Source organism: Syngnathus scovelli, chromosome 10 (assembly GCF_024217435.2).
Source record: "Syngnathus scovelli strain Florida chromosome 10, RoL_Ssco_1.2, whole genome shotgun sequence".
Lineage (NCBI taxonomy): Eukaryota > Metazoa > Chordata > Actinopteri > Syngnathiformes > Syngnathidae > Syngnathus > Syngnathus scovelli.
The window spans coordinates 3,104,240-3,124,517 of NC_090856.1; the positions used below are offsets into that span (position 1 = coordinate 3,104,240).

The 20,278-nt window shown below is 44.2% G+C and overlaps 1 protein-coding gene and 1 long non-coding RNA gene across 2 annotated transcripts in view; one reads left to right on the plus strand and one right to left on the minus strand.

The window, feature by feature from the left end:
* Positions 1 to 20,278, plus strand: part of pdgfra (platelet-derived growth factor receptor, alpha polypeptide) — an 89,403-nt gene that overhangs the window by 51,044 nt on the left and 18,081 nt on the right. The window lies entirely within an intron of this gene.
* LOC125976155 (uncharacterized) lies at positions 4,010 to 19,903 on the minus strand. The gene is made up of 4 exons (XR_007484187.2): positions 19,861 to 19,903; positions 12,732 to 12,848; positions 8,394 to 8,499; positions 4,010 to 4,463 (listed from the first exon to the last, which is right to left on the minus strand). It is a non-coding gene; the product is annotated as an uncharacterized lncRNA (long non-coding RNA).

Genomic DNA, 20,278 nt, shown 5'->3' on the forward strand with positions numbered 1-20,278 from the left:
TTGGTTAGAGATCAGCTTGGAAAACAAGGAAAGGAAGATTTTGTGGTGGTTTCAAATTTGATAGTTTAATAGCAAAAAAAAAAAGTATATATAGAAACATTTTCTTTTATAAAGAAAAATCATAATAACTTATACTTCCTCTCTTATTATTTGAACATTCAGAACTACTTACGGTAATACACAGATGCTATTTGTTAGCCTGTCTATGCTGATTTACATTGTTTGTTAGCATTAAGCTAAACCTGCAAGTCAAAGCAAAAACAAGGGACTGTCTTTAAAAACAATACAATATAAATTTATTAAATTTATTAAAAATTGGTGATTTTACTCCAGTATGATGCTAATGTTTTATTTTGAAGGTGAAGCACAATTGTCACATCTCACATGCGTTAATTACACCTATTAATACTCACTGATTATGGTCCAGCCTTTGTTTTCTGTAGCTTTAGAAAAATGTTTGGTTTTTTTTTGGTGTAAAGCTGACAACTAATTCTATTTGAAGATGTACTTTCCCTCTCTGGTCGTGACACCCTCGAAACATAACAAGCATTTAGGTGTGAGTCAGCCATTGACGCAAACACGGCTGAATCATGGCTGCAACAGAGCGGCGTGTTGTGGCAGTTTTTATGCAACACATACGGATAGGGCAAAATATCAAATTTCTCTTTTTGATCAAAAATGAAACTTGGCTGATCTAATTTGCATAAACGAGGCTAGGTCATTTCACTCCCGCTCGGCACTAATGGCTTTATTGACGGATTCGTCAGTCTGGTGGTGTCTACTTTTGAGGAGTGTCAAAATTTTCGCACGAGGTGTTTGTGAACACTCTCACGCGTGGGTAGCGCCACTTGTTTGGCAATTTGTCACCTGCCACGGCGAAGAAAGACGTACCCGTGGGACAGGACAGATGCTAAGTAAGATGTAGTGTCGGAAGCAGCAAGAAGAGACGGGCGGTTATATCGAGATCCGTTTTTTAAGCGTCCAACGGTGGTCGGAAGGCCTCGGGAGAGAGCTAACGACAGGCTGCAAATGAAGATGAATCCGGCTAATTTCTCGGGGTGTCAGAAACGCAGCTTTGATCGCGTTGCAAGCTAGCCACAGAAAAAAATCCTTTTGAAATTTGAGGGGGTCATTCCCATGGCGCAGATGTTGGGACTCGTTGAGGTAAATAAGTTCGTCTGTCACCATGGTAACATACTGCTAGCGCGACGTATTGACGTTCACCTCACTTTGGCGTGTTGCCGAGGCGAAGCGCGAATGTCCTCAATGGAACGGCGGCTTTTTCGAAGTGGGCCTGCTGAGTGAATTACGTCGCCGCCTTTGAAGTGAAGCATTACGCCTCGGGACTCACTTTCACAAAATGGCGAGGATCTGGAAACGAGCCACCTGGAGACGACAGACGACATGGACGCAAAAAATGGGACTGAAGGGATGCTTTGGTTTTTTTGTTGAATGCTTTACACGTCCGCAAACACAGGCTAAGCTAACACGTTACATTGTTAGCTCGGTAGTTAGCATGTTACTTTTGTTAGTTCATCCTAAAAATTAACAATTTTAATTGAAATGTTGAGTAGATTTGCTTTTTTTTTTTTTTTTTTTCCTCAACTCAACTCTGATGGAATTATTTTTGATCTCACTCGTTAGCATCACCAGAGCATCGCAGCAGAAACAATCTTCCGTAACCCGAGGGCTTCGACTCAATAGGTAGCGCGGAGATTAGAATGAGAAGTGAACGATGGTGCAAATGTGCCTAATTACAGGAATCAAAACGGACGTGAGAGCCGTTCAGGTGGCTTTTGTTCTCTCATCCTTCGCCCCCTCCTTGACCTCCCCCGTGGCGGTTCTATGACGCCAAGCGAACGTGGAGGATGGAAATGGAGGAGGGGGCTCAGACAGAAATAAACGCTGACCTATTATGAACGCGCTTGCAAAACACTAACTCTACTGCATTAACATAATCTCTTTGCTGTGTTTTACGGGATTATCATTTATAAAAAAAAAATCCAATGTTCCCTATTTGCCCTTTACTGTCAAATGAGGCAAAATCACTCAAGTGTAGTCCAAATCTAATTAGCTTCTGCATAAAAAATAAAAAAGTGATGGCTCATATCTCAAAATAATCAAACATCAATGCTGATTCTGAAGGCCCTGGGCAGATTAGATTACCATAGCAACATAGGGAATGAAATCTGATTGGACGAATAAAGTTCCTAAAGCTGTACAGCCAAGGGAAGGACAATAAAAGGAAGTTGGGAAGATTTTAATACAGAACAAATTCTAGAATTTAAATTATAAACATATTGTAGTGAAAAAGAAGGCGTTACTGGCGGGCTTTGACAGCCAACAACTACTAAATAGGGTTTGTGACGAACTAAAATGTGCGCTAATCCCATTTGTGGTGCTCCTAATACTAAAAGACCGCATGCTAACGATGAAGCGGAAACGGAGACATAATGAAGTGGATCGATAAGTCGATTGAAGGAGAAAGGAGAAGGCGGTCATATAAACTTGCTAACAGGCCGCCGGGGAGCCGCGCACACACATATTGCGCACAAAAGAAAGAGGATGACTTCGTCTAAAAATGTGCAGTAGGAGTTGACATTATTCATTCCCTGTGTGTCATTTTCATCAAAGCGTCAGTTGTTATGCTAAATTATTCAAATGCTAACGGTTGACAGCGAAGGCGTTATGTAACATGGCGGGCGGAACAAATGGCGCGTGCACGCTATTGATTTGCGTGTGTGTACAATAATTAAAAATAATGAATCACATTTTATTGGAATTAATTTAGTACGCTTTGTTTTGATTATTTGTACCTTTCATTGAATTACATCATGTAAAATTCTTAAATGAATTGGGATTTTTTTGATTTTTTTTTCACTTATTGTGACATCCAGGTCGGTTCCCAGGGCAACTGGCAGCGCCGCAAATTGATACACTAGCGAGCAGCGGCACACTATTTAGCGGTAATGAGCCTGTGACTTTAAGGGACATCAATGAGTGCGGGTGCACCATCTCCATCCGGCACATCAGGGGGCGCATCAATATTACTTACATGGACACTGACCTTTAACCGAGACATTTTCCGGCGTCCGAGCCCAGCTGGCGCCGACGGCGTCGCTCCGGGGCCTCGCTGACACACCAACATCTGATGGAAAAAACAAAGGCCAAAAAGCATAAGATGCAGAAATTCATATTTGAGTATTTACAGTCTACTCACACTGCCCCCTACAGGACTGGAGTGTGACAGCAAATGACATCAGCTACATGTATAGAATACAGTATATGCATGGAAATATGCTTCAACACGTACAGACAGGGGCTCGTGTCGGGGAGATTTTTTTCCTTCATGTCAGAGCTTACTTTGAAGACGATGTCGCGCCGCAATGCGACCCCGTGAGGCGGCATGCGTGGCAGAATGTTAAAAAGGCAATTTGGCTCAGTGCTTTTATTTAACGAGAAAAAATAAAAAAAACAGGCCTTTTCATGGCGAGCTGTCCTTCAAACGGAACATTAGCAGTCTGCTGTGGTTGTAAAGCAAGATCCAGTCACACAATGGAGGCTTACTTTGAATCATGGAAAGTATTCTAGCTTCATGCAGTGGGTATTTTAATTTCTTTAGTGCTGTCTTATGAAAAGACACCGTGGCGTCAACGTAAACACAAGAGGTCACGCGGCGGCGCACGCTGACCCGCGGGGCGACCCGAAGGACGAAAGGTGCCGACCATCCATCACGGGCCCGACATGGCCAAGGTGAGCGCTTGTGACGGGGCCGCACGCCGAGAGGATGAGACGGACGGCGGCGAGAGACAGGGTCAAAGGTTAAAACTGTTCCCACAGTAGCGAGGGGGGCCGGGGGGGTGGGCTTGCTGGTCATGTCGTTAACCCACTCGTGAAACGTGTGATTCGTTAGAAAGGAAAAGTATGTTTAGCTTGCGCGTTTTCAGAATTGCATGCTAGTATTTAAAAAAATGGGGCTGTACCATTTTTGGATTCTCGCGGGGGGGGTATCATTATTCCTCGAGCAAAAAGTGAAAAATAATCATTAGTTAACAATTAGTTAACTGACTTTTAATCCATTTTTTCCTGAGCAGAGAGCAAAAGTTGTTTCTTGTTTCGTGCCCTCGTTCTCATGTTCACCTCGAATGCTCCCCCCCCCATGTCCACCGCCCCCAACTTGCTCCATCAGATGAAAGCACTCCTGCAGTGTTGTGACTTTAAGGCAGGACCGCTATCAGACGTTTCACCCCCGAGCGATCGATGCCAACGTACCAGAGGGCTGTTTATCGCCTTCCTGCATGCTTCTTATCACCCGGACAAGGCGAGCGAGCAAGTGAGCGAGCGAGCGAAGAGAACACCTTGTTCGTGCAGGTTGTTGCTTTTTAATCCGGGGCACACTGCCTCGCCACCTTTGGAATTGCCACCGTCCAACTTTGACACCCAGGAGATTAACGGCGCGTGGCCTAAAGGGAGCAGATGGGTACAAAAAAAAAAAAAAGTGGAAACGTATTGTTAACAAAGTTCTGGGTGTGCAGTACAATTAAGGTTACAGGAAATGAAATAACTAAAAACATTGTTTTCTCGATACATGACAATCTCATATTTCAATTCGATTCCGATTTTCTTCCTCTATATTTATTTCTATTCTTGTGTATTACAAAGTTTTCAAGAATTCTTAAAAGTTCATTGAGGCAGTGCCAGGGCTTTTTATTTTTTTCAACATCATTACATCCCTGTCCACCATTTTGATCAATGCCAAATGTTACGCAATATCAAAGATGTCGTTTGGACGCTTCCCTCATTAAGGCGAATGAAATGTAATCTCGCACTTCTGGAAAGCTCGGCGACGTTCCATACGTCGTCGCTAGCGGCGATGAATGAATAATGTAAAAGCGTTATGAATATATCAGCTCCAGTGTAACTTGGAGGGAAATCCCAAGTGTTCTAATCGTCGTTCTATTAATACAGCAGCAGAGTTCTCATTTCGGCTTCTTTTTCAACAAACACACGTTTGGTTCTATTATACTGCCTACTAGTGGCCAAAGTGTGCATAGCAGAAAGAGCAGTACAATGTCTCAGAAATCAAACATTTTTTTCTTTACAATTATGACTTCAGATAAAAAAAAATACATTTTAAATATGCCAGTTTATTTGTTTTTCTTGTAAAAAAAAAAAAAAAAAAAAGACTACAGTGATGGCCAGCACCGAATATTAATAATAACGATGAGTCAGTGTTTGCGCACACATCGGAGCGAATGGTTACTAATGAGCGGCACTGAGTCACATGGGACACACTGCATGTGTGTGTGTGTGTGTGTGTGTGTGTGTGTGTATTCATAGCTCGCCGGGCTCTTTTATCTGCACGGCGGCCACGATCCACATGATGTAACCACGCCATTGAAATATCATCAGTATACAGAACAGAGAGAAAGAAAGACAAGAAGCGGCATGCAGGCCCGGAAACAGAAGCGGAATATTCATTAGGCGCTTGCATAAGCTCGGAGGTGCTTGATTTGTGTCGTTGTGAATCTTGTCCCTGTCGCGCGACCCATTTGAAGGCCAACTTTGACCTTATTTGACTTTCACAATACAATCAAAACACTGTCATGTGCATGCCAGACCAGCAGATGGCGATGTCACAAATTGAGCTGTGCGTCTATCTCGGGAAACACTTCATCTGTAAACGTGTAGATGTCGCAAATATTTAGATTAAGTGCGGACGGAGATTCAATCTCCGCCTGGAGCTTCCTCTTGCTCTTCCTGCGAGATGACGGGCTGGGGATTCTCTTCAGACACTTTTATTAGACGTATTAAGGGAAGCAAAATATTTGCGCAAAGTATTAACGGAGGAAGTTCTAATGTTCCGTCAAACATTGGCTGTACGAGATGATTCAGTCCTGAATGGATGAATGAGAGCAAAAATCATTCTCATTTTTCTTTCTGCATTCAGTTTTTTCTTAAGCATCTCCTCGCCTTCCTGTGGACTAATATTTGTCTTTCCACCTCCTCCCTCCTCTATGAACATCTGGACCGAAGCTTTGCAGAAAGATAAACTTCCTTCGAGACTTTAGTGGCTTTTCGGTGCATGCGTGAACATCACAACCACGAGCGCACTGCTAATGTTGTTAGCATTGCTAGCTAACAACTCATGCTAGTGGCGTAAGAGCATTTTTTGTTAATGAGCTAACAATTGTTTCATCTATAAAAAAGTTGATAATAAATCTGGACATCTGCACTTCTTGACCAAAATAATTGGAACACCTGCACTAAGGGAAGCAAAAGGATAAAAGTGCTCTTATCTTGTACTTTCCAGCTGAAAGAAGCACAAACCAACCGGGGCTTCTACTTCCAGTCCAATTTCCAGCAAGTGATGAGAGTCATGATTGTTCTGCTTCTCGGGTCTGATTGAAATCCTTTAAAAAGAAAGAAGGCACAATTGGTGTGATGGTGGCGAGCAATTGGCGAGGGAGTCGCTGTTGGAAATCAGTATCAAGAAGAAGGCCAGAGGCTACTCGGTAATCAGCCAATCAGGATTGGGAACCATCGGGAGACGCGGGCTGCTTCGTGACTGTCGGCAAAACGCGCGAGTGCAGTCCTCTGGCGCTCGCCCGTCGATATATCGCTGGATGAATCCTCAAACTAACCCAATGAAGGATGAGGACAAACGACCTTGTCAATCAAGGGAAATGAAAGGAGATGGATGTGACCTAATGGCATGTCAAGTCCCCTCATGAGGTCTGGGAGGGCGTCCCCCTTGCCCTCCCGCCCCCAGCTTGACTGCTCTCCTTCCCCAGGGCCCCATCCTGCACTCCCCCGACATCTGGAGCCTGTTTAGCATCATCCACGCGCCGTGACACTGGTCAGAAAAATGACAAGAATCTGTACTGTTTGTGCAGGAAGTTTTTTTTTTTTTTTTTTTGCAGAAGCAGCCTCTGTTCTTCTACATTAATTACAAATTGACTCATGAGTTTGGGTAAGATGCAGTAAAACCACAAAACGAAAAGTATCTGCTCAATTCATTCCGGCATAGTTCTTAGACAACGAGATGGTGCCAAAGCACTACTTTTGTCCAAATGAAACTCTTACAATCACTTCAACATAGCTCCTTGGCACTAAAACGCCACATGATGGCGTCAAAGCAGGACTTTTATCCAAATGAAACCCTTCAGCTTGATGTTCACTCTTTTTTTTCACTGCCTATTATGATCACTGAGTTTTAAAAGTCTGTCAGTTCATTTTTAATGGTGTCTGTGTGTGTGCACGGTGTTTACACAAAGCTGCCACAATCTGTCTGTGAAAGTCTTTGCCGCCGACAGATTTTTCACGCTGGTCAATCAGCGGATGAGCTTGCTAATTCTTTGTGTGTGTGTGTATGTGAGTGTGTGTGATGACCTCCATGCACCTCGGCCCTTTTTTTGCCTGTGGGAAACTCACTCGCGGGCCTGGACAACATTGCGGAGTGATCACAACCTGAGATCTACCCTGATGGTGTTATTTTTGCTGAGTCATGGAGTTTAGGAATAGATAAAAATCAGGTGTGTTAAAAAAAAGAAAAAAAAAGTTTTTCATGTTGAATGATTCTCCAACTAAAAATGACAGCAACATCCTGGATTTAAATCCCTTCCTCCACGTGACGTAAAATATTTGTCTTGCGAAATAAAAGCATATAAAACACTGACATGCTGACATGCAAACAAGGTGACAATGGCTGTTGTCTTAGCGAGGGGGGGGGGGGGTTGAGGAGCCCCCAGGTACACCCCCACTAAAGGATTAACCTGTCATTAGATGGCTAAATGACATTTTCCTCAGTCCCCGCAGGAAATCATTTAACAATTCAATGAGCCGCAACAGAGAAAATCACAGCTGACGTCTGGAAGCAAAATTAAAAAGTTGCTCTAATGCCACAAATAATGAAACATTGTTCAAATTGAAAATTATTTTTAGTCGATATAGCTAACAAAGATTTTCATATGGACAATGTTTTTTTTTTTTTATGGGGTCTTTTTTTCCATTAGTGCTAAATCATGAGGACTTTAAAATTAACTATTAATTACATGTTGCATTATATTTATTTATTCCATATTACTAACATGTCTAAATGCAGTCAAAGCAAAATCTACTAATTTAATTGAATAAAAGACCTTAAAGCTCTGCTGCATGGACAGCGACAGAGTTGAAATTCCGGATGTCGCAGATAGAGGGCAGCGTTTGCCTTTTCAATTTGCCGAGGTACCCGAAAGAGGAGCAAAGTGTTTCATTTCAAACGAATTTGTTTGCATTCCAAACCAAACCTTTTATTGCCACCCTTTGCGACGTGAGCCCCCCCCCCCACCCTCTGCCCTACTTTGTTGCCGCCTCTAAGAATGATGACTTTTTTTTAGTATAATTGGCACCTTTGTGTCCCATGAAGAACATCTTGTGAAGAACATCTCAAGACAAGGCCCCCGAGTGGATGCGTCTCGAGCGACGAGTGCTGTTGTAAGCGGCCTCATTTGCTCCCTGTGAACACCGCACACACATGCCGCACACATTTTCACACATATTTTCATCTTTTATTATCAAATGACTTCTAAAAAACTTGCTGCGTTGACTGACAGCATTTATGAAGTGAGCTAATTACAGTCACTTCCTGTTTTTCATTTGCTCCGGATGTTCAAAAAGGAGAGGCGTTTATTCATTACAATGCGAATCATATTCAAGTTGTAAAAGTGACAGAGTGAGTGAACGGCGTAATGGTGACGAGCGTATTTCTTGTCAGCGCTCGTCTTTGTGCCGAGGCCTTGTTTGAAGGAAGATGAGGTTCATAATGGAGGCCTGGCGCTTTTAGCCGTCTTTGTCACTGCTTAGCTACTTTATTACGCTTAAGATGGTTGTAAATAATTTTTAAAAAAAAAGAAAATCTGAGGCGTACTGTCACTTAAGTAAAAGTGGAAGTACTGATTTGCGCTTCTTCTTCAAAGTTCAATAAATAATAAATGGCGGTTAATGTCACACTTTGAGGGAAACTTGAAATTTTCAATTTCGTCCTATCACAAAATAGATCTCTCGGCTCGTCCTTGATCGCCGTGTGGGGCGAGCGGCCGCCCCGCCCCGCCCCTGCGGCCCCCCGCCGTAATGAAAAGTGTTATGAATGTAAGTGCGTCTTAATTCTCCGCCGGCCGACGTCGGTGGGTGGCGAAATTGGGGTGGGCCGACTTAAATAGAAAACCGTGTCCAGTTTAACCGAGCTTGCGCTAAGCCGATTCTTTAAGGTCACGTTGGCACCAATGGGGGATTAGCTCGGGTCGAATCAATGTCTGATTGGGAGCTTTCTCTTGCCCATTGCCTCCCTGTGTCCTGGCAGAATGCTGCCACAGTCTGACGATTTGTACCCAGCTCTCCCCTCCCACGGTGGACAAAGACTCACATTAGCTCACTTTTTGCCATTTTTTTTTTTGTGCATCGGGTCTGCGAAAGGATCAAATGGGTAAAGACTCCAAGAAGACTAGCTAGCAGGTGTCGGTTAGCATTGCGCGACCGTGCTAGCAGAAGGCAGCTCATCCTGATCAAATAACTCGAAATATCATCGAAAGATTTTCCAGAAACATCGATACAGGGTCGAAAAGAAACCTTAACATAGGCTTGAGTGAACTGAGCTTCACAATTTCTTCTGTCTCAGCCACAGGACTTTGGTTCACGTTGGTTAAATCGAATCCAAAAGTGGGCGGAGCCAGGTAGTGCTATTTATCGCGTGAAAAAATGACATTGAAGACATTGTCGGCATGGGTTTGAATGGTTGCTGACACGACGAGTCTCAAGTGACCGGCCGCCGCCACGAGTGGATGGCGAGGGCCCGCCGCCCGCCGCTTACAGAATGGCCACTCGGCCCCTGTTCAGTCGGAGGCCATTGAGAGGCTCAGCAGCTGGGAGTGTTTGTCTCCCTGTCGTAAACGGCGATGGGGGAGGGAGGGAGGGAGGGAGGGGGCGAGGTGTCATGGGGCGGGGGCGGGGGGTCAAGGCGCCCAATAGGTTGAATTGACACGGAGCTGGCCGTCACCTGTGACATCGTCGACATAATGACAAGAAGGCTACTCTAGTCTTTTAATGAGCAAACACGGGCACAATGGCGGCCTTGTGGGCGGAGAAACAGACATAGGGGACAAAAGTATTGGGACGCCTGCCATTATACTGACAGGAAGTGAATAACGGCTTCCATTCTCCTCAAGATGTCGGACAAGATGCCAGAGCCTGTCCAAAGCTCTTTGATGGGCTTGATAGAAGCCCTAACCTAGATTTGAAGCCTTAACCCTCACTTTGAAACCGTACCCAGGGTGGAAACCCTAACCGTGCTTCAAAATTAAACATAAAAACCAGACTTGAAATCCTTATTTGAAAACAGCGTTTGTTTGAAACCCCAACCCCGATTTTGAAATCTGAAGACATATTTGAAACTTTTGTCAAAACCCTACTTTGCGTTTGTTTCGCTGGTGGCACCTGTGAAGGAGCAAGGCCGGCCTGCAAAAAGAAGCTTCCTCAGCTCAGCAACCCACTTCAGTTCTCACTTGAGTGCCTCTCTTTAGGCCTGGACCCCGACAGCCCGGCCCCGCCCCTTCCTCAATCTAGCCACCGCTTCTGAAATTCCTCCACTGGCCTTGTAGCGCGGATCAACTCCCCCCCCCCCCCAGGCATCGAGGGGCATTCAAAACGAATTAACACCCAATCAATGGGGGAACAGTGAAAAAAAGGGCAAAGAAGAGAAACGGGCAGAAAGGGAGAAATCTCCTTAGCAACATAATCTAGGCGGTCTGGCGAGAGAGGAGCGCTGAAAGGAGGAGAAAAGGAGTCTTGTGGGCCGTGCCGCTGTTTGGGGAGGCGCGAGGGACGGCGCACAAAGGCGAGTGCTGCAAAATGGGAAAATGAACACATAAGAAACTGTTCCCTTTTTAGCCTCCCAGAAAAGGAACACAATCGGGCACATGAAACCCGAGCCCGGCCTCTCGCTCCGGCCGAGCAAACCGCTAACTGTAAAAGGAAGTCGATGATCATCATTCGAATAGAGCATTAAAAAAAAATAAAGTGCAACCTCCAAGCTATGAAGGACATTTTCCCGTCAGCGGTGTTATGATATTGTTTTCATATCGGAGAGCAATTAGCAAGAGGGGCAAGCCCCGTGGCCACCAGCCGCCCCGTAAGCGGCCTTTGACCTCCCAGCCCATTGAGAGGAGGGTGGGCTTTAATTAGGAGGCCAATAACCCTCCTGTTCTGTTCCTTTCTCAGGAGTAGCAATCATGCTACGGGGTCAGTTTGACCCATTGCACGTTTGAGACCGAAATATGTCAGAAATGATAATACAAAAATGTGCACTGTAAAAAGTACAATGCGATTTTTGAATTCGGTAATGAAAATCAGCTACTCTGGGTCAAATTGACCCATTGACTCAGAATCAAGATGAATACGAAGGAATTGTATTGAAAAACTTTGAACTCAATTACTAACATTTTACTGCTAAGAAGAAACTTTTTATTAACGTTAAATGTGGGTCAATTTGACCCACATAACAGAAGGATTATTCCCCAACTCACATATTGCTTGGGTTAACGGCATTGAACATTTGTAGCAATGAATTAGAGTGGTTTTAAAGGTCAAGTTTCACACCCCAAAAATATGCTTCACCTTGAAAATGGGTCAAATTGACCGGGTGCTTTGTTAAACGACTTTGAAAAGGAGAATGAATGCATTGGAGTGGCGTGAATGTGACTTCAAGTGTAAAATAGTGACGGGGCATGAAGAAAATCCACTTGTGTTGCCTCCATGTACTACATGCGTGATGTGAAGGTCACACGTTGAAAAAAAGAAGAATATGAAAAGGCGGGTCAGCACCAGAGCAGAGAAAAGCGTCTAAAGAGGTGAGACAAAGTCAAAAGGTGGGGGGGAATAGATGACAAGAGCGATTCTCTGCATTCAAGCGGCTGATTTCACAGTGGCACAAAGACGCTTTGGGGACGTTTCATCCTTTTCACATTTCCTGCGCGTTTATTCAGCGTTTATTCGCCGGGCGCGGCGTCTGCTGGAAGGAGTCAGCTCCATTCACGGCGCTCTTTTATAAATGGCCCCAGCATGCAGCAGCAGACCGCGGCCAATCGGCCAATTACGCCCCCCCTCGGCACACCGGGGCCGCAAAAGAAGGCGGCCCACAATGGGATCACAGGCCAGATAAACGACCCTTTAATGGAGTCGCCCCGCAAACAGGCCCAAACCGCGCGCCCCACTTACGTATTCCATCACGCCGCTGCCCCTCGTGTTTCCTCTTGCAACAGGCACAGCTGGGGAGAAGCTCGCACCAGGGACAAAAATGACTCTTTCCCCGGGCCCCCCTCCTCCCGCACCACACACCCGAGGCCCCTTTTGAGACTTTTGGCCGAACAAAAGCATCTGTTGCAATACTGTGCCGCTCGACCCCCCCCCCCTCCCCAGCTTAACTCTCTTGGTAAGTAAGTTCTGGGTCAAATCAACGCGTTTAAATTTTAAAAAAAAATAGGGGGAGGTGTGAGCACATTTTTGTTTTTTTTATTACATTTTTAGGGCCTGAGAAGAAATCATTACGTTGAAGGGAATCTACTTTTTAGTCGTGTCAGGTACTCGGTTCTCATTGACAGCGTTTTAATTAAGTCCCAATTCTAGAAAGCCAGTTCAAAATCAATATCTAATATGACAAAAATATAAAAAAAAAATGGAAATGACATCTTACTCACCTGTGATCCTGATTCTTAGATGTTCATGATGCTAAAAGTGTGTTTTGCTAGTTGAACAGATTTGCTCTGACCAATCAGGGGCCGGCAAAATGTAGACATCATCGAAAGCCGGACGACCTGGGAAAATGAATTTAAAATCCAGTTAAATTAACGCAAAATAAATATGCACAGGTGTACTGCAGTTTGAAGTTGTAATAGCACCAATTGCCTGTAGATGGCAGACATTGCTTAGTTGCACTTACACCTCACGATATTACAACATGACTTGGCTTAATCCTTTTCTACAGACTTGGTATGTTACGCGAAGTACCTCAATAATATTAAAATGAGCAATAAATTGCGATTTAAGGGAAATAATTACAGAACGAGTGAGGAGGTTTTTTTCCGGGATGGAGGACGAGCTTAAGCAGCTCGCTCACCTTGTGCTACTCGCTTTTGTGCGCCATCACAGGAGCTTCTCATCCATCTTTGTCTCGCGAGCTCAAATAGATAGAAGTGAGAGAGAAAGAGAGGGATGGATTGAGAAAAGGAGAGAAAGAGAGAGAGAAGTGCAGCTGTGGGATGAATAGGAGTGGGAACGAAGGGATGAGTTGGGAAGGGGCAGCTGCAGGGTGGTCCTGCCCCCCCCCTCCCCATTTCTTGCTGGTCGGGTAGCGGCAACACTTTGTATGGATTCACATGTTGCGCTACATTATTGAGTCATCGCGCTGCTAAATGAGAAAATGCTTGGTTGCACAAGCAAACAGGATTTCTACCAAGATGACCAAGATGAAGAATGTTTTGTGGAGCTGCTCCATCTGTGTTATTGTAACATCTAGGCTAATTCCCGTTAGCACATCTATGTTAGCATGGAGCTAGCAGACCAGTCAGCGTGAACATTTTTGTATTTAAATATGACAATGATGACATTTCTGATTTTATTTGCAAACTGGGACTAACAAGAGCTTGAAGCAAGCACGCTTGACATCTAATTTGGTGATTTCAGGCTGCCCTCCGCCGCCCCCCTAAAGTGATAAACAGGGACTCACAATTAAATCCTTAAAAGAACACAACCAAAGGGTTGCAACACTGACGGCTGAATAACGTAACAAAAGCTGCAGGTGCAAATCAAAAGTGTCAGCAAGTTCAAATCCCTCCTCCTTCCCCGCCCTCTCTCGTGTCGGACGGGTCGCACTCATCAACCAAACCTCCACCCTGGCTTCCACCTGCCGCTGGCCCCAAACGCACCTCTCGTGTTGGATGGCGGCAAACATAAAGTGAATTAAAAAGATCCTCTAAATTGGGGGCTCATTTCGAACGCGGGTGGCGTCCAACTCTACAGTACGAGATATCTTCACGTCGCACTTAAAACAAATTTACTCCCGGGGACCATTGTGGAGCTTCTTTTTCAAGAGCGTGTTTAGCATTCAGCTCGGCTCAGGAAGTCTTTGTCCGGCCCGCTTGCACTTCAAACCTCCCGAGTGTCGGCAATGGGTGGGGGGTGGGGATCGATTTGATTCTAATCGGAGCATGAAAAGAACATGATCTAACTGCTTTCACAGGCGAGTATATTTAGGCCCCAGTCCTCGAGGCCGCCGCCGCCCCTCCTAAGACTCGACGCGCGGGCCACAATGACGCTGAGCCAATTTAAAAAAGCTTTGAATGTCTCGTCAATGACTTTGTGAATGCAAAGGAGAGAGATTTGGAGAGAAGTGAAGGGGCGGAGCCAAAGAGGGGGAAAAAAAAAAGCAGACATAAAAATTCCAAGAGTTGTTTAAAGCGTGGGTGGGTTCATTTGCATAACAGCGCCTGCTGAATGCGACTGACCCTTCTCGGACCGCCCCGGTGCTCGGGGATGAGCGGCGGCCCGACCCGCACGCTTTGACCCAAATCATTTACTCTCAATAGATACTCTGTCCAAATGAGAAAAAACAAAAAAAATTGGGGTGGAAATTACTTTTAATAATACAGTGGAACCCCTCTGGTCAGCCACAAGTTCTATCAGAACATGGCCGGACCTCGGATTTGCTCCTCAGGAAACGCAGGATAGATAGTAGACCATTGGGAAGATCTTCAAAACCATTCTAATCGCTGATTCACAGGCCTCTTACGATGTTATTGAAACCCACCAACATCAATCAAACCCCCCAAAACCGGCCCAACACATTCGACAGGTGCAGCCGAGCTCTTGCACGTGCACAACTCAGTGATTTAATGCAAATGAGCAGGTGAGAGCGGGACATAAAGTGGACCCCCCCCCTCCGGGTGATACGGCCTGCATACAAATAGCGGCTGGTCCCACCCTGGCCCGCAAGCCCGTCCCCTCGACCTCATGCCAAGTGGCGACAAAGCTCAGACAGGGGCGCAAACGCGAGCTCCATTCATGAGGAGAAGCAGACAGGAGCTCCTGACCTCGACCTCAGCTGTCTCAACGATGCTAAATTCGATGCGGCTCAAACAAAACCGGTATTTTTTTTTTTTTGCAATTTAGGTATTTTGATGAAAATGATTGAAAGTTTGGTCACTTGTAGGTGCAAGCTCATAAAAAAACATCAATTTACATCTCATGATGGTTCGTTTGTCAGGGTGGATTCTTGTCAAGGAAAAATTGGAACGCCCTATAAGTGATCAGGATGACAAAGTCAAAACCCGAGATCCAAATCACAGCCATGCGGTCTTCATTGTCCAAATGAGCTGACGGCCTCCACTTGTTTCTTCATCAGAGATGAGCGATAGAGAGAGAAATGCGCTGTTTTGTTCAAACTCAGATGAAGCGCTTACAAGCGGCCATGAAAAATCGATATAATGAACGTGACAGTTTGTTTTCACTGCACAGCCCGAGTGCCTTGCTCAACAAGTCACAGAGAAAAAAAAACAAAAAAAAAAGTCTGAGCCCAACCCAAAGTCTAACCTGACGCATCCCTGGATAGGTGCATGTCGCCGACAGAGGGGCCGAGAGTCGTCCATTCGCAACAAAAGACCCTGAACGGAACATTCCAGCCTGCTTCCGCTCCAGCAAACACGTTCAATCGCAAGAATCGCCCCACCTCTCCCTCTCCCTGCTTCCTTCTCTCTGTGGAACATCTTAGCTTCTTACGATCGTCCAACTTAAAATAATATTTTTGCATTTTTTAAATGTATTTATTATTTTATTTTTATTATTTATGATATATTTTACACCATATTTCATTTTATTATTCAATATTTTTTAAAAGATCTGCATCATTTGATCGTTTTAACCCAGGTCAGATACGACCATATAGTTTTTGAAAAAAAAAAAAAAGAATCTCCAAGCAGTGAAAGGACATTCAGGGTTAGTGCTGAACTGAAATATGGAAAATCTAAACATCAAGATTAAAGCGAAAAGGCCGCTCATTAACGAAGATAAACCAGTACAGTATCTTGAACCAGCAGGGAGCCCAATAACGAGCGCTAGCTAGATCTTCTCATTACGACTAAAGGCGAAAATTGCCGTGCGTTTGACAAGTGGAGCAAGAAAAGATTGAAATAAGGGCTGTTTTTCTTGCCGTAATTGCGTTTGCTTGGTCTGCCGGAAACAATCGTGTAGCGCCACAATAAGCTTTAATGGCGACGCGTTCTCGTGGGAACTTGACCGTGAGCCGCCACCGCTGCCGCCATCCCTCGCCGTTTATCTCTGTTTTGTTTTGGCCCGGGCCTCGTTTAATTGCTGGCGATATCGGGGGAGACGCCGCAAACGAGGGCAGGCACACTTCAGTCTAGAGCGGCGGGAGTGTCCGGGCGGCTCTGGGAGGCCGAGGAGAGTCGTCCTAATTAGCGGAGAGGCTGATGCGGGACGTCTGTATGGGCTGCCCTTTGTTCGGCGGGCGCACTCTTCTTCCTCTGAGGCTGTCACTTTACTTTTCTATGAGGCTGAGAGACGGGCCCTCTAAGCGTCCTCCAGCTTACAAAAAACACATTTGCCGGGCATAACAATCTTTCAGGAAGGCACATTTGTTTTTTTCCATGTTAGCCAAACGACGAGCTAAGCGATCAGAAGTTTAATGGCTCAAATGGGAAAGCGCCATTTGTTGGAATGTCACTGGAGGTCGATGCTAATTTTCTGTTAACATGTCAATGGGATTTTGCATTGACTTTAGCATTAGCATTTAGAATCAGGAACGTGTCACTCCAGTAAAGGTGATTTGATACTTTTTTTAAAACATGGGCAGCAAAACGATTCATGGACGATTCGATTTGAACTGGAATGATTCGATTCAGTTCGACTCAGTGGGGATACGATTCGATATGGCACTGATCATTTTTTTTAAATTTCTTATTTGATTTTAATCCTACCATTTCCTTCCAAGATACATTCCTCTAATAGAAAACAATTCAATACATTTCTTGATATATTTTAAAGCGGACCGATTCAATCTTTATATGACAACGGGTAAAATAATCTGCATAGTTTACACAAGTCTATTCTAAACTCCTGTTGAGCTCGTTCGTCTTTGTTTCATCCTTGGCTTGTCATTTGCATCGTCGCAAAGGACGCAATTATTTCAGACTCATTTTTGCATAGAAAGCCAATTATTCACTGAGAATTTCGTACCCGTGATGCCCTCCCACTCCCCCCCTCCCTCAGGGAAGCCATGAGACGGAGAGCGAGCGCTGCAGCTGCTATTCACAGCGACGAGATAATTGTTAATGAAAAGTCATCGTGCGGCATTATGTTGTCGGCGGGGTCATTGTTCATCTCATTGAAGTCTATATGGCGGAACAGAGTGTTTTCCTTTGAGTCGGGGGCATTGGGGATCTGTTGCCCGGTAACTGATAAAGGGCCCAATCACCCACTGTATTGGCCAAGATGGGCCGCAGACTGGCCCCGCCTCGACAATGCCACGTTTGTAAAAAGGCGGTGATACAAGTTAATGATGCTTGTTCAACAAAACATTAATGGGCTTCTTCACGCTTTAATATGGCATGGGATGGACCCTGAATGAGGAGGAGGACGGGGGGGGGGGCAACGGGTGAGGAGGGGTTAACTTTAACACTAACGGTGTATTTTGTACAATAGGGAGGAGCTATAAAGATATTACGGCAGATGAGACAGATGAAAAAGAGGAAAAAGGTGTTTTTTTTTTTTAGTTTGCAAACTTAGATTTGGAGCTTTTTCTCAAAGCCCCCCCCCCCTCGCCCCCCGTTAAAATTGAATTTTCATTGGATTGAATGGGGCTGTGATTAATTGCCCATCATGAAGTGAAAAGGGTGAATAGTGGCGGGCACTCCAAAGTTTAAGAAAAAAAGAGAAGGCACTCAACAGTGAAAGTCAAAATGGAGGCAAACAAGTGATGACTGAAAGTGGAGAAAAAAAAAAAAAAAGAGATGGAATTTTACAAGTGATAAATCAAGCTGAAAAGTTGTACGGTTCCGAGAATCAAATCGGAATGGTGACAGATTGAAGTTGGATTGTTTTGCTTAAAAAATGTTAGAAAAAGTTGTAATGTTAGAAGAATTAAGCCCAAAAAAAAAAGCTTTTTAAATTCTGAGAACAAAGTCGTCATATTGTCAGGACAGTCATAAAATTGCAAAAATATTATCGTAATTTAATGAACATATCAGCAGCGTTATCGTCAAAACTATTGAGGCTTGTTTTTCAATAATACAATCTAAAAATGTATATTTTTATTTTTATTCATAGATATTTCCACACCATTAAAACTTAAGTGAGCCGTTTTTCCGTTTTATTTCCATTTATTTCATCGTTGACAGACACCCAAGCAGGAATGATCTCAATTCCGAAATACGGCCCCCGCCCGAGCGGAATAAAAAGGAATGATAGGAAATCCCTGCTTTTGCCCTTAAATGGCGTAATTTTCTCCTTGAATTATGAAAGTAATGGCGAGGTAACAGGCTGTGCTGCGCGGTACCCGGCGGCTTAATGCCTGCTAAACCCTTCCACGTGGCTCCACTGGCCCTGGCAATTAGGCCTCATTATAGCCTCATAAAGGGCCTCGTTTGAGGGATTACTTAATAGACAATGAAATTTTATCGTGCAGAATTATAGAAAAATAATGTGTGATGGAGGTGGGGGGGAGGGGAGGGGTCGCACGCCACGGATCATTCGCATGATTGGAGCGCTGCTCTTACACTGAAACACACACACGCTGTTTGCCAAAATAGATTTTGTGTGTGTGTGTGTGTGTGTGTGTGTGTGTGTGTGTGTGTGTGTGTGTGTGTGTACATGCCTTGCTTTATTACAGCAATTATGTTCCGTGTGTGATATGACAGTTGCATTTGAAAAGATTTTTAGGGAAAGTTAGAAGCAACATGAGAGCTAAGAAAAAATAGGAGGCAATAAGTAAAAAATAAAATAAATTCAAGTAAAAATAAATTTAATTAATCGTATTGATTTTTTTATCATGGCAAATCCTTGAAATGATTATCAAACTTTAACCTCATTAAATGACATGGATATTTTTTTGCAAATTGAATTTTGTGTCCATTAATGGGACTGGTGATGGAGGTTAATTATTTTCAAACTTTTTAGGGGGGGCTACTGAGCAAGAAATAGTTTATTAAACTTCTTGTTCAATTTTCTGCATGGATCCTTGAGACTTTTTTGATATTGACCAAAACCACAGACCCGCTGAGTTGTTCCGAGGGTCCGAGGGGCTACTTGGTAGATGAAAGCAGAAGCTAAAGCCAGGAGTGACCCACCCGCCTGGCTGCAAGCAGGAGTGGGAGGGGGAGGGGGGGGATCAAACCCGCTAATTATCGTCACAAGATGAAGGATTAACGCATTTCTGGAATAACTGCCTGTTTACCCGCAGTGCCGGCCCACTTTTATAAATACTTTCTAATTGATTCCTAATCGCCATCCAATAGCCCCGCGCAGACGCGCCGCCACAAAGCCGGCGTTATTGGAAGTGACCAAACACACAAAAATAAGGCTGATTGAAATTCCTCCAATCGCATTTGGAATAATATAAACTAGTGCAGTATAGAATCTTAGAGGGCTCGTTTCAATACCTTGCGGGACTGAGGGAATAATAGAAGTGTTCACTTATACAGATTTAAACAAGTTTGTGAAGGATATTATATTTTAAAAAAATACCTTGATGAATATAAAAAATAATAGGGATCAAAAACAAATGTTGCATTCATTATTTTGTGTGTGTTCACTTACGTCTTAAGTATTTGTCGACAGTCCCAGCGTTGCTACTTTGTGTGTTAAAACCTGTAAATAGGACAAAATACAGTCAAATTAGGGAACTTTTAAAAAAAATATTTTTAAAATGTATTTTTAATATATTATTAAAATAATCGGTTTTTTTTGCAGCCATAATTGGGTTGAATAACAACTACCTGAAATTAATATGGAAATATGAATACAAACGCGTTAATGTGGGCCATTTGACACACAAAGACTTGGAAAGAAAAGATTAACAAGAGTAAAACGAGCAATTTGTGATGTTTGATTAGGGGTAATGAGGGGTTGTTCCGTTCTGCAGCAATGGTGGTGGGTGACGCTTTGCCAGGGCCCACCCACCCCAGCCACCCCCCTCGCGCTCCCTTTTGTTGCGCCATCAAACATAAGCACCTTT